Source organism: Myiozetetes cayanensis, unplaced genomic scaffold (assembly GCF_022539395.1).
Source record: "Myiozetetes cayanensis isolate MyiCay16 unplaced genomic scaffold, myiCay2020 scf2-11, whole genome shotgun sequence".
Lineage (NCBI taxonomy): Eukaryota > Metazoa > Chordata > Aves > Passeriformes > Tyrannidae > Myiozetetes > Myiozetetes cayanensis.
In genome coordinates this window covers 25,056,371-25,069,857 of record NW_026087411.1, presented here as the reverse complement: position 1 = coordinate 25,069,857, position 13,487 = coordinate 25,056,371, and the positions used below count along the sequence as shown (strand labels likewise).

General features: G+C 38.4%; 1 long non-coding RNA gene across 1 annotated transcript in view; it reads left to right on the top strand.

The window, feature by feature from the left end:
* Window positions 1–622: 622 nt before the first annotated feature.
* Window positions 623–13,487, top strand: part of LOC126640060 (uncharacterized) — a 78,857-nt gene continuing 65,992 nt past the window's right edge. The window contains exon 1 of the long non-coding RNA XR_007628933.1: window positions 623–647. This is a non-coding gene — a long non-coding RNA (uncharacterized LOC126640060). The remainder of the gene's footprint in view (window positions 648–13,487) is intronic.

Genomic DNA, 13,487 nt, shown 5'->3' with positions numbered 1-13,487 from the left:
TGGATGGGAGAGGTTTATGGACAACATACTGGGTTTATTAGTGATATCAGTGTTCTATTTTTAGCTTGTCTTTCACCCCCTTTTTCTCTTCATGCAAGTTGGATGCCAGAAATAGACTTTTTTGTTTGTCTTTTTTCTAGTAACTTTTTCCTGTCTGTCTTTAATGGAAAACTGCAGTGTTGTTGCTTGCCAGCAACAGGCAAATCTTAATGAGGTATTTGAGAAGTCCCAATGGAGAACCTGACACATGTAAAGAAAATATGGAATAAATACAGGAAATACGCAGGCCAGTGCCTTGTTTTATGGATTGTCCTGTCACACATAACACAGAACTGTTCATTTAGTTACTTGTATGACTGTTATTGATGAATATTCTTCAATACCAAATTTCTCACAGGAAACTACATAGTTGGTTTCATCCAGGCATCTGATCAGAGAAGCCCTGTCTTCTGAGAAAATTCATGTCAACTTTAGAGATTTATTATGCCCAATTCTAACCTTAACTGATCATGGGTTAACTTCTGTTTCCACAGTTTTACAGAAACCTTTTCTTTCTGAAGACTCTACCTTTGGAGTCTCTTCCTGAAGGTGAGGGCAGTGAAGGAACAGAGGCTGAAGTTCACCTCCCTCCTCATCTTTTTGTCAAGGTGCTTTTCCTATTGCTAATTTCTGGACTTTGACAATGACCAAACTTTCATCAAATCACTGTGTATTAGCACTCTCAAAACACTGATACTAAAGGTAACTTGTGCAGCTGTATTGCTTTAGACCATCTGAAATGTAACTTACTTTCTGTATCAGGGTTATGCTCAACTGCTGTCTGGCAAACTGCAAAGGTAAACGCCCAACGAGGGGAAAGCAGTGGCTGTGGGGTGAGCTGTAAATACAGCAGTCTGTGAATCAAACCACTCTCTCTCTCCCACCCTTTCTAGAAATCTATCAAGCTGGCAGGCTGCCCTGCTTGAAATAAATGTGGAAAATATTATGTAACTTTGCCCTGTGCTGCACTAGTTGGGTTTTAATTACACTATCTGCTGTGGCTATTTTTGGTGACCAAAGGCTTCTCTCTTTAAATTTATGTCTGTATTTCCTTTACCCCCACCCTCTCGTTTTTTGTTGGTTTTTTTTTTTTTTTTTCATTGACAACTGACTGCAACTCAAGATCTGCAAACAGGAAAACAACATCAGCAAAGCTTTGTAAGGACTATTCCATTTTAAAAATAACAATACTTCTGCCCCCAACAACAAAAAGCAAACAAAACCCCCTAACAAACTGCCGGAGGAGCGATATATTGTCTCTGACTGTGGCCAGGCGCTGAAACCGTCGTCTCAGATCCCCTCCCCTAGAGTTAAATGCTGTGTCAATACCTCCCTCTGCTGAAAGCTCTACATCCTTCCTCTCTTTCTCGACTATATTTTGCTGTGGCAGGACTTGCATAGATGAGGAGGAATCTGTGATACATACTGGAGCAGCCTGCTTACTGCAACACAGCTGCCCTACCAAGATTATACGCTCTGGGGAGCGTGCAAAGCTATTTGTCCTTCCACAGTGGGACTGTTTGCAGGCTAAAATCTGAGATTAGGAGAAGATGATAATTTGGAGCCAAATGACTTTTAAAAATACTCTTTGAGGAACTCCTGTGATGGGATTCAGCCATTGTCAGAGGACATTCCGTTTAAAGACAATTCTATGTACGTGTGCCCTACAAATTTAATTTATTTCCTTTAGTTTTAGTCACTTAATTAGTTTTTGTTCTAGAAATAGTAAAATTACCGTGTGGTTTGTGATCCATTGTGCTGCATAAACTACCATGTAAGACTTTGTGTTGTGTTACTCAAATAAATTGAATTATCTTAATGGTTGGAAAATCTATGAATCATCTCAGCTACAACTGGTGTGGTTATTAGTGAGCTCAGAGTCGAGACCTCAGTTTTTCAGAGGCTGAGGGACCCAAGCCAGTCATTCTCATCTCACATTATTATAGTATAAAGGTTTTAAAGGGGCCAGCACATTTTATTTGTCTCTGTTTCAGGTGCCCCAAACTGACACACCAAAAAGGGTAGTGATTGTGTTAGAAGTGAATGATTGAACTTAGTAGAGAATTGAGCAACTTCCAGATGTCTCAAGTTAGGCCCCTAATCTTAGTAGAAGACTAGGAGCAGAAGGTCCTAATTCAAAAACAGTATTTTTCTTTATGTTTACCACCCCTTTGGAATTTCGAAATGTCTACCTGGCTTGCAGAGAAGCCAATGCACTGCAGTACAATAGCTGAGCTATAGCAGTTCAGAGCTTTTTAAAATTAATAATATTTAATATTTCCTTATTATGTTCAGCTGCTTTATTCAGTTGAGTTTTCCCTCTGTTTGATGGCTGATGGCAACACCTACTGTCCATCAACCTTGTTTCAGAAGAAGTACAAATCAGGTCACTTCTTTTAATTTTTTAAACTGCATTTTTAATGTCTTCAGGGATGTTTGGTAATGTTGGATGTGGGAGGAGGAATAAGGAAAAAGCAAAAATTCTGCATACAGAAAAACTGTTCTGATTGGATGGGGTTTAAAAAAACCAACACACAAGGCAGGGCAAGGGTAGAAGGCAGACAACAGGACACAGGAAGGAGCACAGCTGCTGGGAATAAAATCACACCAGGTTTTGTGTGGATGTTGCTCATTCTTAATTATGGTGCAGAATAGTGTATCATTTTTGCCTCATAGCTTGGATATTTATAACTGGTGGGAAAATGCTAGCAAAAATTATTTGGTTTATGGAAGGAAAATCTTGGAAGGAAAATCTTTCTACCTGACATTTCTTCAAAATGGTGCAATCTGATGTTTAGAGTTTATATGGATATTAAGCCCCCCATACACAGATTTTATAAGATGCTGGCTGTGACTTGTTGAGACAAACCTGAGAAGCAGAAATGCAAAATTACTTAAATGAATATGGAAAAAGGGATCCTAACTGTTTTTTCTGGACTTCAGTGGGGTATTGGATATGCCAAGATTTCAAGCATTGAGCTGAATGTTATTACTACTAAAGAAAAAAAGCATATTTTTTGCCTCCAATTTTTTTTTCCCTGGGCTGTGGTGCACAAGAGTGATTTAGAGAGAGAGACATAACTTTGACTTAATGTCAGTAATTAATATATAAGCATTGCTGACTTTGTGTTAGCATATTTTTTTGTGAGAGTTTTAGATGGATGTGGTTAAGAGACAGGGTACCATTCTATGCTTTTGAGTTTACTTAGAAACTGAATGTCTCCTCTAAACAGAGCTAGATGTAGATGGGGGGAGACAGGCCACAAAGTGTGCATCCTGGCTGTAATGGGGCAGTCAGAAATGAATCTGTAATGTTGTGGGTATGTAGTTATTTAGGGTCAGTTGAATAACAAAGTCTAAAGCAGTGACTCAATGGGAATCTGCTGCTGGCTTTGGGTCTCCAGAGCTAGGCTCAATTTTGTGAGCTCTCCCCACACTCCATAAGGCTCTAAAGGGATCAAAGTCCTTTATGGAAGACAGGTGAGATGAGGATGTGAAAGGCTCTGTACTCATAGCATAACTGAACTCAATTGACTTTTATCCCTCTTTCAGACAACAAAGTATATATTTAGATAGAGTTTTTTTGCTCAAAAAAGTGTCTGTACTCTAAGATGCCTTCTAATAAAACTACATTTTTAGTGTAAAAAATGTCTGAACTAGCTATTCTTACAATGCATGAAACACAAGAATCTGTTGGATAGCTAGAGGAACTTGCTAGGGGCCCACTTCTCTTGCAAAAGCAGTGTCACATGTTTATGTTGCCTGGTCACTGGAAAGTAAACCAAAAGAACTCAAAGAGATGGAACATGTATGAAAAGGGATCATTATCAGTTATGCTAAATGCTCAGTGAAACCTGAGACCATGCAAATCTCAACTGGTTTCGAGTTTTCTTACAGTTGAAACTCAGATCAGGTTCCTTGAGAGTTCAAGAATTTCTAAGCAAACCTAGACCTGCTGAATACATAGAACTTGAATAGCAGCTTTTCAGTACATGTTCAAAGCACTTGCTATAAATTAATAAATTTTCACAACATCCAAATGATTTAGAGGAGTTCGATTAGCCTCCTCTTACAATTCGGTCCATAGACAAACAAAAAAGCAGGTTTATTAAGGATTTTAGTGTGTAATGATGCAGTTAAACCTTTGATTGGCTAACCTCTATGGGTATTGTGCTGAACAGATTATCTTAGTGAAGTCTAGTTGTGATGACAGTGATATGAGCTATCTGCGACAAAAGCTTCATGACAACAATATAGGTCCTGATTTTGATTTGTAAATTGTTTTTTGTTTTGGTATACTTGATCATTATACAGATAGTTAGGTGAGCTATTAAACAGAGCATTTGCATTTGAATCAAGATTTGCTCTGTAAATAATATGATTTGAATCATGGTGCTATTCTCACTGTCTCTGAATGCAGTGGCTGCAAAGCCTGGTGATATGGGTAGTGTTTAGGTATGAATATTTGGGTAAACACATACTAATGTACATTTTCTTCTAGGTGTTCATTTTTGTCAGGAGTCCTATAGAAAAATGGTCTGCCTTATCACATAGAGTAGTTCATTTGGGTGTATATGGGTATGTGTATGCACGCACACTTCTTCTCCCCTTGATCCCCCAAGGAATCATACAACGTACACATGCAAAAATGACAGGATGGCCTCTTCATTAAGTCACTGAACAGGAAACCAGGAGAGTTAACTCCTGTTCCTGGCTCTTAAAAACTTTCTGCCTGCAAATCTGGGAAATCGACTTAGGAAAACTGAGGTGCATGAAATCTATTAGTAAAACAGGAGACTAGAGTAAATTTGTGGTTGTATTTGAATACTTTAAAGTAGCATGGAATAAAAGTGTGGAGGTGTCTTAAAAATACTGTTAAAACTGACTTTGAAGCCTTGAAACACATACAAGTATAGAAAATACTTTAAAGATATACTTCAAGATTATAAAAAAATGGTGCTTTGATCACTTTTCAATAAAAAAACAAGTTTATCAATATCAAAAGACAGATTTGTGTTTATTCTGTCAATTTCTCCTGAAATATTTGTAGAACTCTCCATCAAAACTTAGTATTTTTTGCTTGAAATGCCCCTTTTTGATACAGGGCAAATGAAAAATGTTACTTGTACTCTGATTTTTTTAATGATGTCTCAATTTGCATACAGTCCTAGCATTCTGCTAAAGTAAAAAAAGTCTTTCTTTCCAAAACCACTAGAGAACTGAAACTCCTCTCATCTTTTATTCCAGTTAGTTATATGGAGATGTTTTGGCCATCTTTAAATGCTTTGGATGCACTATTTTGGTTTTAGTGTCAGTAGTCTACCACGTCTTTGCTTGTTTCATGGAGGGGGATTACATTACGAAATCCTAGGAGTTGCTAGAACTAGTGAAGCCTGATGTCCTATGGTTTTGTCTTGTTAATATGGCTTGGAAAATTTCTGTGCACTGTTCCTTTATAAACTTCCTTTCCTCTTTGTGCAGATTCCTGGGTGTTTTACAATGTGTGAGCTCTTTATTGCTTTTTCATTAAAATGTGAACCAGGAAGTGTCCCTGTTTCCTTAAGAAAAAGTTCTGTGTATGCAAGAAAAAACTACTGCTAAGTCACTTCTCCAGGTTAATTGCCTTAAAAAAAACACATGAGACATTTAGTTTCTTTGCTTTACCTAACTGCCTACTCTAAAAATAAAATTGGGAATCACCTAGGCCAGTTTAGACCACGGGAAACATGTCTTAAAACAGAAGAGGTCAACACAGAATTTTAGATCTTTGAATTTTTTTTCCTATTCCTGGGCCACAGACACAACATACCTTGAAATTTCAGTATAATTTTTTAAGCAATATCCAGGAATCCAATTTCTTCTTCTAAAGGAGAAATTAAGGCAGATGCTTAATAGATGACATTGCTTACTCATTACAGCATTTAAATTCTAATTGCAACCTGATCTGCTTCCCTCCTCCAAATCTTCCTCTAGCTGAACAATCTGTCATCTTGCCAGTCCTTTAAGCAACTAGGACTTCAGGCACCTATTTTTGTGCACCTGTTCCTCTGGCAAGCTAGACTTCCAGCTCTGGGCTGACCAGCAGCGGGTCCTAGGAGGTGAAGCAATCAGCACCTGCCTGTGCAAACACCAGGGTGTCCGCTCTGTCTGGCCAGGATGAAGACGCTGGGCTGGCTTTGTGTTTATAAACTTTGATTGATAACTGCACCTGTGCAGTTGTCAAGGTCAGGCTGCCTTTGGAAGAATGTTTTATCACCGCGGGCACCTGGCTTGGCATAAGATTTAGAGACATGGCCTGTCTTTGATGACATGTTCTGGCAGTCTGTTGCAAGACACTGGCCTGGAAAGTCTAACCAGGTGACGGCTTTGCTTTTTGATAGCTGTCAGAAACTTGGAATGAGGAAGAAGGTCTAAGCCCCATCTACTGCAACAGTGACTGATATTCATACCTAATAAAATAGACTGACTTTTCCCCACGGATTAACGTGCTGCTTCTGAAGGCCTCTGGTTAAAGAAGTTAGAAATTCCTTGCGCTGGTTATGTTTTGTAAAGCAAGAACAGGTAGTTTTCACAGACCAGTATATTTTGTCTTGTGGGAGAAGGGATGGTTAGGAAGTCAGCCCAGGTTGCTCAGAGCTTTGCCCAGACAAATAATCAAAACCTCTATGGGTAGAGACTGCACAGACACTTTGGGCAAGCCACTTCACTGTCATCATGAGGTGAAGTGTTCCTTCTCACATCTGGTCTGAACTTTGCATTTCAATTTATGCTCCTTGTGTCATCATTCCAGCACATATCGCTGTACACTGCCTTGCTCCATCAGCTCAGTAACTCTGCCACAGGCACTGAGGAGCTCCCCTAAAACTAAGTCTTCTCTGTACTGAGCAAATTTGGGTTTCTCAGACTCTCCTTGCTGGGCAAGTGCCCCAGCCATGGTGTCCCTCACACTTTTATTAGCAGAGGACAGCTGAAGAACAGAGATCTTGAGGGGGTAAAAGGTAAAGGGATGCTGAAAGAAGACTAGGCTAGATGGAAAGAAAAGAGAGCCTTTGAGAGTAAGAGGTAATTTTGCTAGTATTGCCTCCCACCTTGAGAGGAGTGGGATGAGACAGCCAGAGACAGAAGCTTAATGTGCTGATTGCAGGTGACACAGCAAGGAGACAGAGCTGCAGAAAATGATGCACCTGGGAAAATATGCATGGCATTTATAGGCAGGATGAAAGAAAAGGTGGAGAAAGCAGTGGGCTGGGCATTATTGTTATGCTTTGGGACTTTGAGCTGAGACTGAGATGACACAATGAGTTCCTCATAGCGATAACCTTCAAGAACTGATATAAGTTTTCTGAGGATGTTTATGCTATAATTCTTTGAGCTGAGTTTATTATCATTACCTGTCACTTACTGAGACTAAAGCTGTACAATTCTATATACTTACTTTCTCTTGTGTTACTGAATTCTTGATTATATGCTAGCCTTTCTCCAAATCTTGCAAGGTGAAGTTTCAAAGCACTGACATAAATTTAAAATAAGACACTGAAAAGTAATTCCAAAGGTTGCCTCCCAACATTTCCAAGGCCTTGACACATCTTCATAATGACAATGTTATGTTGATTACAGGATTTTTTTTGCTTATCCTACTGAAGTAATATTTTGATTAGAATGCTCTGCTCTGGAATGATTAGAAGTAAAATGAGTCAATAGGAGATTTAAATGCTATGCTGCATTAAGCTGTCTGACAGTAATTTGCGTTGTTCTTACACTAAGGCAACCATTTTGGAACAGAATGCTTTCCTGCAAGGTCAGACTAATGTTGGGGCTACTTAGGTTAGGTTATGTGGTATGTTTGAATATTTTGTGTTGGCTTGTGGTCCCTTGATATCCAAAAATGACTGCTTGTACTCATGGCAGGACTGCTAACGTGCATAAATAAAGTGTGCTTCTTCTTTTTCACTTCCTGGTGGGTTAATTGGTGTATTGCCCAAAATGCCAGCTCCAGCAGAAGGAATACACTGGAAAATATAAGTCTTCCTAGTGATTTGGGTATTAAAAATGTCAGTCTGGCTTAGGCAAGGATGCTAAAGCTTTCCTATAGAAGCTTGTGTCACAGGATAAATATGAGTGTGGGTTTTAACCCACACTGTTTCAAAGAGTTCCTTTGGCTGGATCAGAGGAATAGTTTGGTCTCTAAACTATTTTTTGGGTAGGAAAATGATGCTGAGATGCTTCTATTCTATACATTCATAGATGGTGTGTTTGAAGGGGAAATGCATAAAAGCTTCTATAGGTGTTCTGAACGATACAGGAAAGGTCTAGATTTCAGGAACAGTAGAAGACACCTTCAATAATTCCTTATAAAGACTGACTTAATATGTGAACAAATAAATGTCCTTTTGGCATACTTAACTGCAAGTACAAAAATGTATTGTTGTTTCTAGAGTTTTCATCTATATTATCTATATCACTAGCCCTTGTTGTCATGGAGGACTTCAACTCACTAGATATCTGCTAGAAATACAATATAGAAGAGAGGAAACAATCCAGAAGGTTCCTAAAGTATGTGGAAGATAACTGTCTGACACAGCTGGTGAGCCAACAAGGGAAGATGCCCTGCTGGACTCGTTTGTGAACAGAGGAAGTCCTGTGGGTGATGTGATGTTTGAAGGCTGTCTTGGTTATAGCAATGACAATTCTCAAAGAAATAAGGTGAGAGATCACCAGAAATGCCACCTTGGACTTCCAGAGGTCAGAATTTGGCCTGCTTAGGAGTCTGGTTTAGGAGCCCCTTGGGAGGCAGTCCTGAAGGGCAAAGGAGACCAGGAAGGCTGGACATTCTTCAAGAAGGACGTCCTAAAGGTACCCATTTTTCTTCAAACTGTGCAATCTGCTTTTCCCCCCGGTGCTTAGTCTTCCCCTTGGCTATTATTTCTGTCTGAAGAAGCATGTTGGCTCTGCAAACTTGCTTACTCACTTGACTGTGTGCTTTTCTTGCGTGTGCTCTTGCATCATGATTATTGGTGTATCAGAACTGTCTTGTATTTTCCCTGTTTATGGAGATAGTAGAGAAAATTGCCCTGGGATTAATCTGAGGAAAATAGTTCTCAAGCTTTGACAGGAAACTTCATGATATGCTGGAGGCCAAATTCTATTCAAATTGCTCATCTGAAGCACTAACTGGAAAGATTTGAAGAAACTTACCCAGCTTTGGATAAGGTTTTTGAATCCTGAGTTTTACATATAATATCTTTGAATTCAGTGGAGTTCCACCATCATGCAAGATGAAGATGTGTGGATGTGACTGGCCAATTTTTTTCCTTTGGTGTAAGAGTTCTACTTCTTCAGTATATTGTTATACATTGTGCTGACTATCCATTTATATAAAAATGTCAAGTGTCATATCCCCTTTCTAAATTGGGACACTGCAAAACTGATATGCAAAAATATTGTTATCTTGATGGTCTCAGAGTCCCTGTTCAAGCAGATCTTTGAGTATGGTACCCTGTTATTGTTGTCCGTATTTACTTAGACAATAGCTAAACTTGCTGGCAGATGTTTTGCAATCTATAAGCACCCAGCTGCAAATTCGTGATCCTTCGCTCTTTTAAACAAAATGAGGATGTCTCAAAAGCTCAACTGAAGTGAAATGGGAACAGGAAGTCACAAATGAGACCATGTGCCCCGGTGTCATCGTTAATCTGTTTGCATCTAATAGACCTGTTTCCACTGAAGATGATGGAAAAAATGTTTTGTTCAATGGATTACATTTGTCTTAATTATATCCTTGTTTTAATTATATGTTCTGAATCTATTATCACCTACTTCTAGAAACCCGCAAGAGGGTAAGATTTTGTAGTGCTGTTAGCTGTAAAAGTAAATAAATGAAAGCAAGATGGTATCCCAGGCAGCTCAGAATTTCAACACTGTCATTTGACAAGTGAAGAAGTTGAGGGAAACAAGCATCCCCCAAGTTCCCCTTCTCCTGCCCAGTGCTTTTATTTTTTTTTTTTTTTTTTTTGGTGTGTGTGTGTGTGGTTTTTGTTTGTTTGTTTTGTTTTGTTTTAAGATTTAAAAGCTTGAAGTATTGAAGCACCTGGTAGTTTTGGATCTCATCTGGTGATTAGTTTTTTTAAAAAGGGGTCTTTTGCAGTAGCACTGGTTGAACTACAGTTTAACTGCCAAGGCAGAGCATAAAACATGCAGCTTCTAGAGTCTCACTGAGTTTATTTATTTATTTATTTTTTAAAATTGCCACCACTTTCCATTTCTTCTTCTCTCTCTGTGAACATTTATATGAAACTTTTCTATCATTTGTATCCCATGGTTGCCACCAACTGGTACAGGTCAAATTTATTATCACTGTTTTGGTAGTGACTGTTCAAGAGCCGCTGTGCACCCATGCAGTGTGTGCCACAGCTCCTCAAGTGTGACCCGGCCGTGTGCAGCAAGGTCCATTACCTCAGAAGTGTGAAACCACATACGGAAACCAAATGGGTACCAGGTTCAGCATGTGCCTTCCTGTTATTCTACTGTTTTCTGAATTGAGCTTAGAGTGTAAACAGATCTTTGATTTTGTTCCTTTTGCATAGCACATGTCTCTGTGGAAACTTTCTTGATTCAAATAGCACCAAGGAAGAAGCACCAAGAAGACTTTTGCTCTTGAGCAACTCTGTAAATATGGTAGTCTTCCACTCCTGAAACCTGTAGGCCAACCTCAAGCTCTTTGGTAAGCAAAACTGGCTCAAGTAGGAGTTTTGCTTGAATACAAGAATGTAGGGTTGTTTCTTTTTATCTCTAATGAATATTTAAAGCATATATAATTTATTGTTCTGCTATGACACTGCAAAATTAATTTTAATTTTATTAAACTCTCAGTCTCAATATCCAAACAATAATGAAACCAAGCAGAAAGTCTTTTAAAAATAACAACCAAACCAAACCCAGACCAAAAAATTAACAGTGTAACTTGCATTTTTCAAGTAGTTAAAAGTAGAATCAGGCCAGTGGGCTCATCAAAGATCTGTTGGGTCATATTTAAACTGCCCCTTTGGAAGTACTTGTTAATAGAAAATAAAGTATTCAAAATAATGCACAGTTTAAGAGCAGCTTTTATAATGGTGTAGGGGATTTGCCATCAGTTGAAATCTTGACCTCTGCACTGGATGCCTTTCTGAAAAATATACTTGGCTTAGTCAGATGTTTTGGACTTGGTGGGTAAATTTCTTCTCATTTTATGCAGGACATCAGCCCAAGTGGTCATAGGTTTCTTTGTTTCTGCTTCTTGTGTAACTGCCATTGACTTTCAGTCAGTGGAAAATGGGAAGTGGTATGTATTCAGATATCATACGTATAAACTTGCTGTCAAATAATTGAGTAAAATTAGGGGCAATCAAGATTGCTAAGGGAAGCATTCAGTGCTTGGTAAACGAGAGAATGCACAAAGGATGAATTACATCCATGCAAAACCATTATGAGATAGTTCTTAAAACTAAAATGATCATAATTTTTGGGACCATGAGCTCTTAAATGTAGTTATCTTCTAAGCCTAGCTTCTTTTTTCCCCAGAACTGTTTGAAAATTATGGGTTTATCAGTTACAGTCTATGCCTTGCATTCTGAAAGTCAAATTCAAGTTCCTTGATTTATTTTTTTTAAATCATGAAATGCTGAGCTCCACAAATCCCTAACCTCAGGTTGAGCAACCAGCAAACTAGTAACGACTTTAAAGGCTATTTCTTTGGACAGCTTCAAGATGAAAAGGAGTGGAAACTTTGTGAGAGGTCTCTAATTTTTTTTTGTGATATCTGTGCAATAGAATGTTGTTTGTTTGGTTAGGGTTTTTTTTGCTGCTGTAGGAGATTTAACCAGATAACATCAGTAAACAGCAACTGAAGTGTCAAACCTAGTTGGACAGTTTTCTCTTCCCATATTGCATGTGAGAAGTCCTGAAAATTGTAAAGAGTTCAACTGTTAAAAGATTTAATGACACACAGTTCTATTTCAGCATTAATTTTTATTGTAAATGGCTCTCTCAGAAAATAAACAGAATAGATTATATTTCATAATCTCTGCTGTTTCAGGTTTTCTCATGCTTCTTCCTTTGTTGGTGTTGATAACCTTTGCCAAATATCTAGAAAGCTGAAGAAGTGTGTCTGGAGAGAACTTCATACCAACTTTAGCTTTCAGTATACATAAATAATAGCTAATTTAAATATTTTTCACTTAAATTGCCATTCTTACACTTGGTATTTTGAAGACAGATTATAAAAATGGGTTGTCTGTCTGTCATTTGTGGCCCCTTAAACTTATTTTGAAGCAAATAACAGGACAAGAAAAGGCATTATAGCTGAAGCCCCTGGGGACAAGAGGTACAAGAGAAGACACTATAGCTGATGCCTTCGGGGAGTACAAGGTTTGTGTTGCAGTCTGTGTTGTAATTGATGACAATTGAGAAATGCCATATGTTAACATCAGAATCCCTAAGTTTATGTTGGTGGCTATGTTTTTTCCCCCTCTTTATCCTAGATCTAAATTTTTCAGGCATCCTTAAGGTCTGGGCTGATATTTTGCTAATTAGAGTGCAGTTCATGAAACTGAGAAACAGTCCTCCTTCAGTTACAAATCCTGTGGGAAAGGGACAATTTGATGTCATGGAGCAAAGGGTAGAATGCTGGTAGCCTCTTGGTCAGAAACCTGTGTGTTGGTGGAAGGCAGTTCATGCTGCCAGTGTTTGTACTGGTAAACACTGCTTTTTTTTTTTTTTTTTTACCAGCTCATTTTTTGATTTCCTTGCTTACTGAGATGTCTTCCTGAAAACTTTTGCATTCAAATGGAGTAAGTTACAAGAATATTTGTAATTATTCCCTCTGAGCTATTGCTCAGCATGGGCAGTAACAGCTATTTCTATTAATATGGGGGAGTTTCCCCAAGGCAGCTATTCATACCTCTACACAAATGTTTTTACAAAGTCCTGTGCAGTCCTTTTTTATACTGCAGTAAAAGTTTGTGGTTTAAACCTCTTAGAGGATGCTTATAAATAACAAGACTGAAGTTCCCCTTATGTGAATGCTGTTAGTGGCCAGACAGGTTCTTCATATTTTTATTGTAAGGTTGAAGAAGTACAATGAGGTGTTATTTGGCAAAGATGCTAGTTAAGAAAAAGGTTTATAAAGTGTTATGTATTCCATTCAGAAGCAGTGTTTCCTTAACTGTCTTCTCTAGATCTTGGAGTAAGTATGTTTAAAAAGCTTATGAAGCCTCAGGCTAAAGAAGTGTGACTTTTTAAGTTAAATTCATGAGCTGTTGAACCCGGGTACTACTCTAGTTGAGTAGACAATCTAGAACACAACCTCCCATTCCCTTTTGTTCTAAATTAGTCCAAGTGAGTTTTTTCTCTAATAGGTCAAAAATAATGCTCAAGAGTAAACTTGATTGTCTGTTACCTTGTGGAAGGGC